The sequence below is a fragment of the Cherax quadricarinatus genome, chromosome 19 (genome assembly GCF_038502225.1).
Source record: "Cherax quadricarinatus isolate ZL_2023a chromosome 19, ASM3850222v1, whole genome shotgun sequence".
NCBI classification, from domain to species: Eukaryota; Metazoa; Arthropoda; class Malacostraca; order Decapoda; family Parastacidae; genus Cherax; species Cherax quadricarinatus.
In genome coordinates, this window is record NC_091310.1 from 38,420,750 (window position 1) to 38,438,553 (window position 17,804).

A 17,804-nucleotide genomic window follows, 5' to 3' on the forward strand; every position below is an offset into this window, starting at 1 on the left:
GTTCTGGGTGAGACAGTCATGTGTCCTGGGCGAGAGAGTCATGTGTTCTGGGTGAGACAGTCATGTGTCCTGGGCGAGAGAGTCATGTGTTCTGGGTGAGACAGTCATGTGTCCTGGGCGAGAGAGTCATGTGTCCTGGGTGAGACAGTCATGTGTCCTGGGCGAGAGAGTCATGTGTCCTGGGCGAGAGAGTCATGTGTTCTGGGTGAGACAGTCATGTGTTCTGGGTGAGTCATGTGTCCTGGGTGAGACAGTCATGTGTCCTGGGTGAGACAGCCATGTGTCCTGGGTGAGACAGTCATGTGTCCTGGGTGAGACAGTCATGTGTCCTGGGTGAGACAGTCATGTGTCCTGGGTGAGACAGTCATGTGTCCCGGGTGAGACAGCCATGTGCCCTGGGTGAGACAGTCATGTATCTTGGGTGAGACAGTCATGTGTCCTGGGTGAGACAGTCATGTGTCCTGGGTGAGACAGTCATGTGTCCTGGGTGAGACAGTCATGTATCTTGGGTGAGACAGCCATGTGCCCTGGGTGAGACAGTCATGTATCTTGGGTGAGACAGTCATGTGTCCTGGGTGAGACAGTCATGTGTCCTGGGTGAGACATCCATGTGTCCTGGGTGAGACAGTCATGTGTCCTGGGTGAGACAGTCATGTGTCCTGGGTGAGACAGTCATGTGTCCTGGGTGAGACAGTCATGTGTCCCGGGTGAGACAGCCATGTGCCCTGGGTGAGACAGTCATGTATCTTGGGTGAGACAGTCATGTGTCCTGGGTGAGACAGTCATGTGTCCTGGGTGAGACAGTCATGTGTCCTGGGTGAGACAGTCATGTATCTTGGGTGAGACAGCCATGTGCCCTGGGTGAGACAGTCATGTATCTTGGGTGAGACAGTCATGTGTCCTGGGTGAGACAGTCATGTGTCCTGGGTGAGACAGTCATGTGTCCAGCAAACGTTGGTGTAATAACTTATTAAGTGGTCTTGTTCTTTGCAGATCTTTATACACTCCACACACAGTGAGTGAGATTAACAAGTTGAGGAAGTCTAAGGGACGTATATATTTGACAGTTGTTAACAGAAGACGGGAGATAGTAGACAGGGAGTCGGAAGTATTAGCAAGACGGTAGGGATATTTGAGAAGATGTTAAATGTTAATGAGGAGAAGGAGGCAGTAATTCCATGCATTGACCAGAGAGGTAAAACATCTTTTAGGAGTGAGAAGCACCAAATGTGAGTGTGTTGTGTGTGGGGAGTTGCGTGAGGTTGTGTGTAGAGTGAAGGGGGGTAAAACAACTGGGATTGATGGGATCAAGACAGAAATGTTAAAAGCAAATGGGGATATAGTCTTGGAATGGTTGGTGCCTTTATTCAATAAATGTATGAAAGAGGTAAAAAACTTGACCTACGTTTGTGTTGCATCTCTTGCCTCGACGTTTTATTCCAGTATCTCGAGTTACTAATCCTGCACTCTAGAGATTACTTCGTCTTTGAGTAATAATGATGATGATGATAATAATAATAATAATAATAATAATAATAATAATAATAATAATATTTTTATAAGTACATTTACAAGGTATACAGTCCTAGCTGACATCAATGACATACTACTATACAGAAAGCCCCTTGTTATGCAGGACATTTCGGGCAAAATGGGTTAATTTTGTCCCAGGATGCGACCCACACCAGTCGACTAACACCCAGGTACATATTTTACTGCTAGGTGAACAGGGACAGCAGGTGTCTTAAGGAAACACATAATGATGTTTCCATCCGTACCGGAGATCGAACCCCAGCTGAATTCTTCGTTCAGCGCCATGCACCAGCATTGTGAAACCACAGACCGGAGTGTAAAGTTGAGGTCAGTTATTGTACTGTCCAGTCACTCCAGTACCACTGAACTGACCACGATGGAAGGAAATGCTGACGGATGAATCTAGCACTGTCAGCTGTGTTGCTGACAGATGAATCCGTCACTGTGTCAGCTGTGTCGCTGACAGACATGCATGACTCAGTAGATCTGAAGTCATCGTTCAGTATATCTGTGATCAAGACAGTCTGGCAGCCTCCAGGTGTGAGGACGGTGTGCACACTTCTTGACAACATTCCCAATAAACTGTGTCTTCAGCCGTGTTTTTGCAGGCTCCGAACAAATGTTATTTATGTATATTGTGGGAAAGGCCCAGGAGCTGTGCTGAGGAACCTCGCTCTTACCAGCACCATCTTCAGTAGCAAGAGACAGATGAGTATGACAGATATACAACAATTGGCCATTTTTGTTACTGAAATGTTTCGCCAAGTCAGCAGCCTTCTTCAGTCAAATAAAGATGTGACGTAGTGGAGAGATAACTATGAGGTGATCAGTCCCTCAGCTTTAAAATTGTTTCTTCAAGACTGAGGGACTGACCCCCTCCAAAATTGTTTCTCCAAGACTGAGGGACTGAGCCCCTCCAAAATTGTTTCTTCACGACTGAGGGACTGACCCCCTCCAAAATTGTTTCTTCAAGACTGAGGGACTGACCCCCTCCAAAATTGTTTCTTCAAGACTGAGGGACTGACCCCCTCCAAAATTGTTTCTTCACGACTGAGGGACTGACCCCCTCCAAAATTGTTTCTTCAAGACTTAGGGACTGACCCCCTCCAAAATTGTTTCTCCAAGACTAAGGGACTGACCCCCTCCAAAATTGTTTCTTCAAGACTAAGGGACTGACCCCCTCCAAAATTGTTTCTTCAAGACTAAGGGATTGACCCCCTCCAAAATTGTTTCTTCAAGACTTAGGGACTGACCCCCTCCAAAATTGTTTCTTCAAGACTTAGGGACTGACCCCCTCCAAAATTGTTTCTTCAAGACTGAGGGACTGACCCCCTCCAAAATTGTTTCTTCAAGACTAAGGGATTGACCCCCTCCAAAATTGTTTCTTCAAGACTAAGGGACTGACCCCCTCCAAAATTGTTTCTTCAAGACTTAGGGACTGACCCCCTCCAAAATTGTTTCTTCAAGACTGAGGGACTGACCCCCTCCAAAATTGTTTCTTCACGACTGAGGGACTGACCCCCTCCAAAATTGTTTCTTCAAGACTTAGGGACTGACCCCCTCCAAAATTGTTTCTCCAAGACTAAGGGACTGACCCCCTCCAAAATTGTTTCTTCAAGACTTAGGGACTGACCCCCTCCAAAATTGTTTCTTCAAGACTGAGGGACTGACCCCCTCCAAATTTGTTTCTTCAAGACTGAGGGACTGACCCCCTCCAAAATTGTTTCTTCAAGACTGAGGGACTGACCCCCTCCAAAATCACTTCTTTAAGGCTGAGGGACTGACAATCTCATATTTACTTCTCCACTGCTTCCGATGTCTCCATCATTTACGTCAACTCTGTATGTGACTGAAGCAACACACTCACCAGACTCGTAACTCCCGGGTGAGACACTCATGTGTCCTGGGTGAGACACTCATGTGTCCTGGGTGAGACACTCATGTGTCCTGGGTGAGACACTCATGTGTCATGGGTGAGACACTCATGTGTCATGGGTGAGACACTCATGTGTCCTGGGTGAGACACTCATGTGTCATGGGTGAGACACTCATGTGTCCTGGGTGAGACACTCATGTGTCATGGGTGAGACACTCATGTGTCATGGGTGAGACACTCATGTGTCATGGGTGAGACACTCATGTGTCCTGGGTGAGACAGTCATGTGTCATGGGTGAGACACTCATGTGTCCTGGGTGAGACAGTCATGTGTCATGGGTGAGACACTCATGTGTCCTGGGTGAGACACTCATGTGTCATGGGTGAGACACTCATGTGTCATGGGTGAGACACTCATGTGTCCTGGGTGAGACACTCATGTGTCATGGGTGAGACACTCATGTGTCCTGGGTGAGACACTCATGTGTCATGGGTGAGACAGTCATGTGTCATGGGTGAGACACTCATGTGTCCTGGGTGAGACACTCATGTGTCATGGGTGAGACAGTCATGTGTCATGGGTGAGACACTCATGTGTCCTGGGTGAGACACTCATGTGTCCTGGGTGAGACACTCATGTGTCATGGGTGAGACAGTCATGTGTCATGGGTGAGACACTCATGTGTCCTGGGTGAGACAGTCATGTGTCATGGGTGAGACACTCATGTGTCCTGGGTGAGACAGTCATGGGTCATGGGTGAGACACTCATGTGTCCTGGGTGAGACAGTCATGTGTCCTGGGTGAGACACTCATGTGTCATGGGTGAGACACTCATGTGTCATGGGTGAGACACTCATGTGTCCTGGGTGACACACTCATGTGTCCTGGGTGAGACAGTCATGTGTCCTGGGTGAGACACTCATGTGTCATGGGTGAGACACTCATGTGTCATGGGTGAGACACTCATGTGTCCTGGGTGACACACTCATGTGTCCTGGGTGAGACAGTCATGTGTCCTGGGTGAGACACTCATGTGTCATGGGTGAGACACTCATGTGTCCTGGGTGAGACAGCCATGTGTCCTGGGTGAGACACTCATGTGTCCTGGGTGAGACAGTCATGTGTCCTGGGTGAGACAGCCATGTGTCCTGGGTGAGACAGCCATGTGTCCAGGGTGAGACACTCATATGTCATGGGCGAGACAGTCATGTGTCCTGGGTGAGACAGTCATGTGTTCTGGGTGAGACACTCATGTGTCCTGGGTGAGACACTCATATGTCATGGGCGAGACAGTCATGTGTCCTGGGTGAGACAGTCATGTGTTCTGGGTGAGACAGTCATGTGTCCTGGGTGAGACAGTCATGTGTTCTGGGTGAGACACTCATGTGTCCTGGGTGAGACAGTCATGTGTCCTGGGTGAGACAGCCATGTGTCCTGGGTGAGACAGCCATGTGTCCTGGGTGAGACACTCATATGTCATGGGCGAGACAGTCATGTGTCCTGGGTGAGACAGTCATGTGTTCTGGGTGAGACACTCATGTGTCCTGGGTGAGACAGTCATGTGTTCTGGGTGAGACAGTCATGTGTCCCGGGTGAGACAGTCATGTGTCCTGGGTGAGACAGTCATGTGTTCTGGGTGAGACAGTCATGTGTCCTGGGTGAGACAGCCATGTGTCCTGGGTGAGACAGTCATGTGTTCTGGGTGAGACAGTCATGTGTTCTGGGTGAGACACTCATGTGTCCTGGGTGAGACAGTCATGTGTTCTGGGTGAGACAGTCATGTGTCCCGGGTGAGACAGTCATGTGTCCCGGGTGAGACAGTCATGTGTCCTGGGTGAGACAGTCATGTGTCCCGGGTGAGACAGTCATGTGTCCCGGGTGAGACAGTCATGTGTCCTGGGTGAGACAGTCATGTGTCCTGGGTGAGACAGTCATGTGTCCCGGGTGAGACAGTCATGTGTCCCGGGTGAGACAGTCATGTGTCCTGGGTGAGACAGTCATGTGTCCTGGTTGAGACAGTCATGTGTTCTGGGTGAGACAGTCATGTGTCCCGGGTGAGACAGTCATGTGTCCTGGGTGAGACAGTCATGTGTTCTGGGTGAGACAGTCATGTGTCCTGGGTGAGACAGTCATGTGTCCTGGGTGAGACAGTCATGTGTCCTGGGTGAGACAGTCATGTGTCCCGGGTGAGTCATGTGTCCTGGGTGAGACAGTCATGTGTCCCGGGTGAGACAGTCATGTGTCCTGGGTGAGACAGTCATGTGTTCTGGGTGAGACAGTCATGTGTTCTGGGTGAGACAGTCATGTGTCCTGGGTGAGTCATGTGTCCTGGGTGAGACAGTCATGTGTCCTGGGTGAGACAGCCATGTGTCCTGGGTGAGACAGTCATGTGTCCTGGGTGAGACAGTCATGTGTCCTGGGTGAGACAGTCATGTGTCCTGGGTGAGACAGTCATGTGTTCTGGGTGAGACAGTCATGTGTTCTGGGTGAGACAGTCATGTGTCCCGGGTGAGTCATGTGTCCTGGGTGAGACAGTCATGTGTCCTGGGTGAGACAGCCATGTGTCCTGGGTGAGACAGTCATGTGTCCTGGGTGAGACAGTCATGTGTCCTGGGTGAGACAGTCATGTGTCCTGGGTGAGACAGTCATGTGTCCTGGGTGAGAGAGTCATGTGTCCCGGGTGAGACAGTCATGTGTCCTGGGTGAGACAGTCATGTGTTCTGGGTGAGTCATGTGTTCTGGATGAGACAGTCATGTGTCCTGGGTGAGACAGTCATGTGTCCTGGGTGAGACAGTCATGTGTCCTGGGTGAGACAGTCATGTGTCCTGGGTGAGACAGTCATGTGTCCTGGGTGAGACAGTCATGTGTCCCGGGTGAGACAGCCATGTGCCCTGGGTGAGACAGTCATGTATCTTGGGTGAGACAGTCATGTGTCCTGGGTGAGACAGTCATGTATCTTGGGTGAGACAGTCATGTGTCCTGGGTGAGACAGTCATGTGTCCTGGGTGAGACAGTCATGTGTCCTGGGTGAGACAGTCATGTATCTTGGGTGAGACAGTCATGTGTCCTGGGTGAGACAGTCATGTGTCCCGGGTGAGACAGTCATGTGTCCAGCAAACGTTGGTGTAATAACTTATTAAGTGGTCTTTGCAAATCTTTATACACTCCACACACAGTGAGTGAGATTAACAAGTTGAGGAAGTCTATGGGACGTATATATTTGACAGTTGTTAACAGAAGACGGGAGATAGTAGACAGGGAGTCGGAGGTATTGGCAAGACGGTAGGGATATTTGAGAAGATGTTAAATGTTAATGAGGAGAGGGAGGCAGTAATTCCATGCATTGACTAGAGAGGTAAAACATCTTTTAGGAGTGAGAAGCACCAAATGTGAGTGTGTTGTGTGTGGGGAGTTGCGTGAGGTTGTGGGTAGAATGAAGGGGGGTAAAACAACTGGGATTGATGGGATCAAGACAGAAATGTTAAAAGCAAATGGGGATATAGTCTTGGAATGGTTGGTGCCTTTATTCAATAAATGTATGAAAGAGGGGAAGGTACCTAGGGATTGGCAGACAGTATGCATAGATCATTTGTATAAGAAAAAGGGGGTACAAAATAGAGTGTAAAAATTATAGGGAATAAGACTGTTGAGTATACGTGTATGATAGAATTATTGTTGAAAGAATTAAGAGTAAGATGGAAAGCCAGATCGCAGATGAACAAGGAGGCTTTAGGAAGGGTAGGGGGTGTGTAGATCAGGTGTTTATAGTAAAACATGTAAGTGAACAGTATTTAGATAAAGGTAAGGAAGTTTCCGTTGCTTTCGTAGATTTTTGAAAAGGCATATGATAGGGTAGATAGGGGAGCAATGTAGCAGATGTTGCAAGTGTATGGGCTAGGTGGTAGGTTATTGAAAGCTGTTAAGATTTTTTATGAGGATAGTGATGCCCAGGTTATGGTATATAGGAGAGTGGGTTATTATTATCCAGAAAAGTAGTCCTTAGACAGGGATGTGTGATGGCACCATGTTTGTTTAACATATTTATAGAAGGGGTTGTAAAAGAAATAAATGTTAGGGTGTTGGGGAGAGGTGTGGGATTAAAATATGCTTAATCTAATCCAAAATGGTTGTTTGGAAGGTTATTTTTTGCTGTTGAGAGGATGGAGCAAAATAGGATGACTTGGAGCGGGGCATATAAATCTATACTGGAAGGAAGGCAGGTTACGGATGTCATCCTAGGAAAGGTTGGAAGGAAAGAGTAAAGGAGGTTTTGTGTGCAAGGAGCTTGGATATTCAGCAGGCGTGTGTGAGCATGTTAGATAGGAGTGCATGGAGGCAAAGGGTTTTTTGGGGCCTAACCAGCTACTGGAGTGTGAGCAGGTGCGGCATGCAAAAACTTTGTTATATTTTATTCGGCGTTTATTACACTCCCATATAGTCTGCCCTCCAACCACCGAACCGAGTGCTAAGGGTTTAACGATCAATAGAGTACCTGTCGTTAAATAAGTATCTTGGTTCATTGGCCAATCACATGCAAGCCCGCCAAAGCTGAAGCAACGTGGTTCATTTGTGGTAAGCGAATTGACAGACTTGCCTAGTTGCTGGTTGAACACGGTACATACTCTCTGGCTTCTACTTTGCCATCTGTCACCGTGGTGTACACTTACTATTCAGTCTGTACATATTGTACATAGTGTACGTACTTGTATATATCATCTGATGAAGGCAAATATGCATTATATTCTACTGTTGAGTTTTATTTACTCCTCATTCCCATTACGACCAGGTCATACAGACCATTCTTTACCCGTGTTCGTAATAGCAAGGTAACATTATGTGGCCTGATCGCTAAAGCTCTCGCTTCACACGGCGAGTATCTGTGTTCGATTCCCAGGGCGGGTAGAAACATTGGGCATGTTTCTTTACACCGGTTGTCTATGTTCACCCATCAGTAAAATGGGTACCTGGGTGTTAGTCGACTGGTGTGGGTCGCATCCTGGGACAAGGACCTAATTTGCCCGAAATGTTCAGCATAACAAGTGGCTTTCTATATAGTAGTATGTCACTGATGTCAGCTAGGTCTGTATACCTTGTACATGTACTTGTAGTAAATAAAGATACGTAGTGTTTTTATTATAAAATGGTTAAGCCGGACGTGAGTCCTGGAGGTGGGAAGTACAGTGTCTGCACTCTGATGGAGGAGTGGAGATATTTTCAGTTTGTAAGGACATCTGAACTGTGGCATCGGCGCACCTCTGGCAAGACAGTGATAGTGTGACTGATGGTCAAAGTGTTCTTTTTCGGTTCACTCTGCCTTGGTAGGAGACGGCCAGTCTGTGTGTGTGTGTGTGTGTGTATGTAAGTTTGACACATGTGATATTTTTTTGGAAAATCCACTTTGGTTTCGGGTTATTAAGCTGCTGTCTTAAACAAAATGCACATACTTGTCCCTCATCAATCCTCATGTTTACATAATAATGTTAAGCTAGAGGGACGATAGTATGAGGTGGGGGCTCTGTCTGCCATTGTGTTTACTGGGGAAACATTTACTAGTTTTCCTTCTAATGACTTGTTAAGCAGCTAGTGGCTCAGGGCTATAGTGCCTCGACTGTTGTATGGTTGTAGCAGTTAGCTTGTCTGGTCTGCTGCCTCTGATAACGTTCAGTTTGTAGTAGTGTGTTTTGTTGTCGGGATGTTGATGTTGTTAATATGTAGTCTGAGTACTTAGGGTCGTAAAGCGAAATTCCTTCCTTCCTTCTTGTGTGGTAGCACAACCTCCCTTCCTTCCTTCTTTCCTTCCTTCTTGTGTGGTAGCACAACCTCCCTTCTTTCCTTCTTTCCTTCCTTCTTGTGTGGTAGTACAACCTCCCTTCCTTCCTTCTTTCCTTCCTTCTTGTGTGGGAGCACAACCTCCCTTCCTTCCTTCTTTCCTTCCTTCTTGTGTGGGAGCACAACCTCCCTTCCTTCCTTCTTTCCTTCCTTCTTGTGTGGTAGTACAACCTCCCTTCCTTCTTTCCTTCCTTCTTGTGTGGGAGCACAACCTCCCTTCCTTCCTTCTTGTGTGGGAGCACAACCTCCCTTCCTTCCTTCTTGTGTGGGAGCACAACCTCCCTTCCTTCCTTCTTGTGTGGGAGCACAACCTCCCTTCCTTCCTTCTTGTGTGGGAGCACAACCTCCCTTCCTTCCTTCTTGTGTGGGAGCACAACCTCCCTTCCTTCCTTCTTGTGTGGGAGCACAACCTCCCTTCCTTCCTTCTTGTGTGGGAGCACAACCTCCCTTCCTTCCTTCTTGTGTGGGAGCACAACCTCCCTTCCTTCCTTCTTGTGTGGGAGCACAACCTCCCTTCCTTCCTTCTTGTGTGGGAGCACAACCTCCCTTCCTTCCTTCTTGTGTGGGAGCACAACCTCCCTTCCTTCCTTCTTGTGTGGGAGCACAACCTCCCTTCCTTCCTTCTTGTGTGGGAGCACAACCTCCCTTCCTTCCTTCTTGTGTGGGAGCACAACCTCCCTTCCTTCCTTCTTGTGTGGGAGCACAACCTCCCTTCCTTCCTTCTTGTGTGGGAGCACAACCTCCCTTCCTTCCTTCTTGTGTGGGAGCACAACCTCCCTTCCTTCCTTCTTGTGTGGGAGCACAACCTCCCTTCCTTCCTTCTTGTGTGGGAGCACAACCTCCCTTCCTTCCTTCTTGTGTGGGAGCACAACCTCCCTTCCTTCCTTCTTGTGTGGGAGCACAACCTCCCTTCCTTCCTCTTGTGTGGGAGCACAACCTTCTTGTGTGGGAGCACAACCTCCCTTCCTTCCTTCTTGTGTGGGAGCACAACCTCCCTTCCTTCCTTCTTGTGTGGGAGCACAACCTCCTTTCCTTCTTAATATGGACCACAACCGCCCTCCTTCCCTAGCATGACGGACCACCTCACACACACACACACACACACACACACACACACACACACACACACACACACACACACACACACACACACACACACACACACACACCTGTCACCTCACCTGGTTCACACTGCGTAAAGCATGCAACACAAACAAAACAACCAATGTAACACAAACAAAACAACCAATGCAACACAAACAAAACAACCAATGCAACACAAACAAAACAACCAATGTAACACAAACAGGACAAACAATTTCACATATAAACTATGTTAAAAAATAGATATATGACTTTGAATTCTGGGAACAATCTCAGCAGCGAAACTTCATGAGTCTGCGAGGAAAGGAAGGAAGGAAGGAAGGAAGGAAGGAAGGAAGGAAGGAAGGAAGGAAGGAAGGAAGGAAGACGGTGCAGCTCCTATATTTACATCAGTCTTGTTTATCTCCTCGCTTACTAAAGGTTAATTATGGTATGTTAATTAAGGTAATTTAATTAAGGTAGGTTCCTGTGGCCAACTTCCCGAAATTTAGATTTTGTACCCCGTCTACAGTTGTGTGTGTGTGTGTGTGTGTACTCACCTATATGTGGTTGCAGGGGTCGATTCATAGCTCTTGGCCCCGCCTCTTCACTGGTCGATACTAATTCACTCTCTCCCTGCTCCATGATATTTGTCATACCTCTTCTTAAAGCTATTTATGGAACTTGCTTCCACTACTTCACTCTCCAGATTATTCCAGTTCCTGACAACTCTAAGACTAAAGAAATACTTTCTAACATCCCTATGACTCATCTGGGTTTTCAGTTTCCCATTGTGTCCCCGTGTTTCTGTATCCCATCTCTGAAACATTCGATCCTTGTCCACCTTGTCAATGCCTCTTAGTATTTTAAACGTTGTTATCAAGTCCTCTTTATCCCTCCTATCCTCTAGTGTCATCAGGTTGAGTTCCCTTAACCTCTCCTCATAAGACATACCCCTCAGTTCCGGGACTAATCGTGTTGCAAATTTTTGCACTTGCTCCAATTTCGTGACGTGTTTGACTAAGTGAGGGTTCCATACTGGCGCTGCATATTCCAGTATAGGTCTTACGTACACTGTGTACGATGTCGTGAATGACACCTTACTCAGATGTCTAAACGCCAATCTCAGGTTTGCCAATCTCCCATATGCTGCAGCAGTTATTTGATTGATGTGTGTGTGTGTGTGTGTGTGTGTGTGTGTGTGTGCACTCGCCTACTTGTGCTTTCAAGGGGTCGAGTTACAGTTCCTGGCCCATGTGTGTGTTTTACACACCATCAATCACTCACAATTTCTAATTCCCCTCTCACCTCCCCCATCCCCTCGGTCCATGTGGTGTGGGACACTATGGTGACGATCCAGCTGGTGTGGGAGACTGTAGTGACGGTCCACTTGGTGTGTAACACTGTAGTGACGGTCCACCAGGTTTGGGACACTGTGGTGAAGGTCCACCTGGTGTGGGACACTTTAGTCACGGTCTACCAGGTATGGGACACTGTAGTGACGGTCCACCAGGTATGGGACACTGTACTAACAGTCCACCAGATATGGGACACTGTAGTGACGGTCCACCATGTATGGGACACTGTAGTGACGGTTCACCAGGTATGGAACACTGTAGTGACGGTCCACCACGTATGGGACACTGTACTGACGGTTCACCAGGTATGGGACACTGTAGTGATGGTCCACCAGGTATGGGACACTTCTAGTGACGGTCCACCAGGTATGGGACACTGTAGTGACGGTCCACCAGGTATGGGACACTGTAGTGACGGTCCACCAGGTATGGGACACTGTAGAGACGGTTCACCTGGTGACACTTTAGTGACGGTCCACCTGATGTGGGACACTGTAATGACGGTCAACCAGGCATGGTACACTGTTGCGACGGTCCACCAGATATGGGACACTGTAATGACGGTCCACCAGATGTGGGACTGCGGTGACGGTCCACCAGGTGTGGGACACTGCAATGAAGGTCCACCTGGTGTGTGACACTGTGGTGGCGGTCCACCTGGTGTGGGACACTGTAGTAACGGTCCACCTGGTTTGTGACACTGTGGTGACGGTCCACCAGGTGTGGGACACTGTAGTGACGGTCCACATGGTGTGGGACACTGTAGTGATGGTCCACCAGATGTGGGACACAGTAGTGACGGTCCACCAGGTATGGGACACTGTAGTGATGGTCCACCAGATGTGGGACACAGTAGTGACGGTCCACCAGGTATGGGACACTGTAGTGATGGTCCACCAGGTATGGGACACTTCTAGTGACGGTCCACCAGGTATGGGACACTGTAGTGACGGTCCACCAGGTATGGGGCACTGTAGTGACGGTCCACCTGGTATGGGACACTGTAGTGATCGTCCACCTGGTGACACTGTAGTGACGATCCACTTGGTGACACTGTAGGGACGGTCCACCTGGTAACACTGTAAAGACGGTCCACCTGGTATGGGACACTGTAGTGACAGTCCACCTTGTGTGGGACACTTTAGTGGCGGTCCACCTGGTGACACTGTAGTGACTGTCCACCTGGTGACACTGTAGTGACGGTCCACCTGGTGACACTGTAGTGACGGTCCACCTGGTGACGCTGTAGTGACTCTCCACCTGATGTGGGACACTGTAGTGACGGTCCACCTGTTATGGGACACTGTAGTGATCGCCCACCTGGTGACACTGTAGTGACGATCCACCTGGTGACACTGTAGTGATGGTCAACCTGATAACACTGTAGAGACGGTCCACCTGATGTGGGACACTGTAGTGACGGTTCATCAGGAATGAGACATTGTAGTGACGGTCCACCAGAAGTGGGACACTGAGATGACGGTCCACCTGGTGTGGGACACTGTGGTGACGATCCACCAGGTGTGAGACACTACAGTGACAGTCCACGTGGTGACACTGTAGTGACGATCCACTTGGTGACACTGTAGTGACGGTCCACCTTGTATGGGACACTGGCTCTATGCTGACCACTGTGTACTTTCCGCATAGTTCACACACACCTGATCCACACAGTTCACACACACCTGATCCACACAGTTCACTCACACCTGATCCACACAGTTCACACACACCTGATCCACACAGTTCACTCACACCTGATCCACACAGTTCACTCACACCTGACCCACACAGTTCACTCACACCTGATCCACACAGTTCACTCACACCTGATCCACACAGTTCACTCACACCTGATCCACACAGTTCACTCACACCTGACCCACACAGTTCACTCACACCTGATCCACACAGTTCACACACACCTGATCCACACAGTTCAATCACACCTGATCCACACAGTTCACTCACACCTGACCCACACAGTTCACTCACACCTGATCCACACAGTTCACTCACACCTGATCTACACAGTTCACTCACACCTGATCCACACAGTTCACTCACACCTGACCCAGACAGTTCACTCACACCTGATCCACACAGTTCACTCACACCTGACCCACACAGTTCACTCACACCTGATCCACACAGTTCACTCACACCTGATCCACATAGTTCACACACACCTGATCCACACAGTTCACTCACACCTGATCCACATAGTTCACACACACCTGATCCACACAGTTCACTCACACCTGATCCACACAGTTCACACACACACACCTGATCCACACAGTTCACTCACACATCTGATCCACACAGTTCACACACACACATCTGATCCACACAGTTCACACACACACATCTGATCCACACAGTTCACACACACACACACATCTGATCCACACAATTCACACACACACACACACATCTGATCCACACAATTCACACACACACACACACATCTGATCCACACAGTTCACACACACACACCTGATCCACACAGTTTACTCAAACACACCTGATCCACACAGTTCACACACACACACACACACATCTGATCCACACAGTTTACTCAAACACATCTGATCCACACAGTTCACACACACACACACATCTGATCCACACAGTTCACACACACACACACACACACACCTGATCCACACAGTTCACACACACACACACACACACCTGATCCACACAGTTCACTCACACACATCTGATCCACACAGTTCACACACACACCTGATCCACACAGTTCACACACACACACACACACACATCTGATCCACACAGTTCACACACACACACCTGATCCACACAGTTCACTCACACACATCTGATCCACACAGTTCACACACACACACCTGATCCACACAGTTCACACACACACACACACACACACACACATCTGATCCACACAGTTCACACACACACACCTGATCCACACAGTTCACACACACACACACACACACACACACACCTGATCCACACATTTCACACACACACATCTGATCCACACAGTTCACACACACACACCTGATCCACACAGTTCACACACACACACCTGATCCACACAGTTCACACACACACACACCTGATCCACACAGTTCACACACACACACCTGATCCACACAGTTCACACACACACACACACACACACACACACACACTTCGCTCACATGGCTCGGAAAACACAATTTTTGACTATTAGAAAAACTTTTGGAGGGGGGGAACCACAACTCTTTTGGCAGGAAACAAATCACAACTTTTGGCGGGGTAAAAAAAACAACAACTATTGGCGGGAAAAACAAATAATGGTGGGAAACACCTCCCTCCCCTTAAACACACACACACACACACACACACACACTCGCAGTACCTACCAGTAATAATACAGACTAGCAGAAGTAGCGTCCACACGGCACTGCAGTTCAAAACTTAATGAGCCTCAGGTGGCTCCGCCAGACCTACATTACACCTTTAGCCCACATTCGTCGCCCCGCCAAGCAGTCAACCCCTCCTCCGTGACGTGTTGGTGGCACCGACCCCGCTAACCCGTGGCGTCATCGATTTTCTGCCCCGCGATTGGCTGGAACACTTGTGGGGCTGTGGCGTCACTGACTTTCTGCAGCGCGGTTGGTTGGGGCACATGAGGAGCGGTGACGTCACTAACTTTCTGCAACGCGATTTGCTGAGAGATGAGCTCAGGCACTGGGTCGCTTGACGTCATTAGCACAAGCCCCCACCCCTTCACCTGTATTTCTCGTCTCAATACATTAGGTCCCGCCCACTACTACAGGAGGTCCCGCCCACTGCTACAGGAGGCCCCGCCCACTGCTACAGGAGGCCCCGCCCACTGCTACAGGAGATCCCGCCCACTGCTACAGGTTCCACCCACTGCTACAGGAGGCCCTGCCCACTGCTACCGGAGGCCCCACCCACTGCTACCGGAGGCCTCGCCCACTGCCCCTCGCCCACTGCTACAGGAGGCCCGCCCACTGCCAGGAGGCACTGCTACAGGAGGCCTCGCCCACTGCGGAGGCCTCACTGCTACAGGAGGTTCCGCCCACTGCTACAGGAGGCCTCGCCCACTGCTACAGGAGGCCCCGGCCACTGCTACAGGAGTCGCCCACTCGCCGCACTGCTACAGGAGGCCTCGCCCACTGCTACAGGAGGTTCCGCCGCACTGCTACAGGAGGCCCACTCTACAGCCCTGCCCACTGTTACAGGAGGCCATGCTCACTGCTACAGGAGGTCTCGCCCACTGCTACAGGAGGCCTCGCCCACTGCTACAGGAGGCCTCGCCCACTGCTACAGGAGGTTCCGCCCACTGCTACAGGAGGCCTCGCCCACTGCTACAGGAGGCCCCGCCCACTGCTACAGGAGGCCTCGCCCACTGCTACAGGAGGCCTCGCCCACTGCTACAGGAGGTTCCGCCCACTGCTACAGGAGGCCTCGCCCACTGCTACAGGAGGCCCCGCCCACTGCTACAGGAGGCCTCGCCCACTGCTACAGGAGGCCTCGCCCACTGCTACAGGAGGCCCCGGCCAATGCTACAGGAGGCCCCGGCCACTGCTACAGGAGGCCTCGCCCACTGCTACAGGAGGCCTCGCCCACTGCTACAGGAGGTTCCGCCCACTGCTACAGGTCCCACCCACTGCTACAGGAGGCCCCACCCACTGCTACCGGAGGCCCCACCCACTGCTACCGGAGGCCCTGCCCACTGTTACAGGAGGCCATGCTCACTGCTACAGGAGGTCTCGCCCACTGCTACAGGAGGTCCCTCCCATTGCTACAGGAGGCCCTGCCCACTGTTACAGCAGGCCATGCTCACTGCTACAGGAGGTCCCTCCCATTGCTACAGGAGGTTCCGCCCACTGCTACAGGAGGCCTCGCCCACTGCTACAGGAGGCCTCGCTCACTGCTACAGGAGGCCTCGCCCACTGCTACAGGAGGTTCCGCCCACTGCTACAGGTCAACAGCATCACTTATGTTAACTATAAATGTTAACAACCATCACTGGTGTTAGCAACCATCACTGTTAACAACCATCACTGTTGTTAACAACCATCACTGTTGCTAACAACCATCACTGTTGTTAATAACAATCACTGTTGTTAACAACAATCACTGTTGTTAACAACCATCACTGTTAACACCCATCATTGTTAACAACCATCACTGTCGTTAACAACCATCACTGTTGTTAACAACCATCACTGTTGTTAACAACCATCACTGTTGTTAACACCCATCATTGTTAACAACCATCACTGTCGTTAACAACCATCACTGTCGTTAACAACCATCACTGTTGTTAACAACCATCACTGTTGTTAACAACAATCACTGTTGTTAACACCCATCACTGTTAACAACCATCACTGTCGTTAACAACCATCACTGTCGTTAACAACCATCACTGTTAACACCCATCATTGTTAACAACCATCACTGTCGTTAACAACCATCACTGTTGTTAACAACCATCACTGCTGTTAACAACCATCACTGTTGTTAACAACCATCACTGTTGTTAACAACCATCACTGTTGTTAACAACCATCACTGTTGTTAACAACCATCACTGTAGACAACCATCACTGTTAACAACCATCACTGTTGTTAACAACCATCACTATTGTTAACAACCATCACTGTTAACAACCATCACTGTTAACAACCATCACTGGTATTAACAACCATCACTGGTGTTAACAACCATCACTGGTGTTAACAACCATCACTGGTGTTAACAACCATCACTGGTGTTAACAACCATCACTGGTGTTAACAATCATCAATGGTGTTAACAACCATCACTGGTGTTAACAACCATCAATGGTGTTAACAACCATCACTGGTGTTAACAACCATCAATGGTGTTAACAATCATCACTGGTGTTAACAACCATCAATGGTGTTAACAACCATCACTGGTGTTAACAACCATCAATGGTGTTAACAACCATCAATGGTGTTAACAACCATCACTGGTGTTAACAACCCTCAATGGTGTTAACCATCAATGGTGTTAACAACCATCACTGGTGTTAACAACCATTAGTGGTGTTAACAACCATCACTGGTGTTAACAACCATCAATGGTGTTAA

The 17,804-nt window shown here is 49.2% G+C and overlaps 1 protein-coding gene across 1 annotated transcript in view; it reads right to left on the reverse strand.

The window, feature by feature from the left end:
- Window positions 1-15,187, reverse strand: part of LOC128688166 (uncharacterized) — a 143,479-nt gene extending 128,292 nt beyond the window's left edge. The window contains exon 1 of the mRNA XM_053775872.2: window positions 15,074-15,187. The gene's annotated coding sequence lies outside the window, so the exon portion shown is untranslated. The remainder of the gene's footprint in view (window positions 1-15,073) is intronic.
- Between the last annotated feature and the right edge of the window lie 2,617 nt (window positions 15,188-17,804).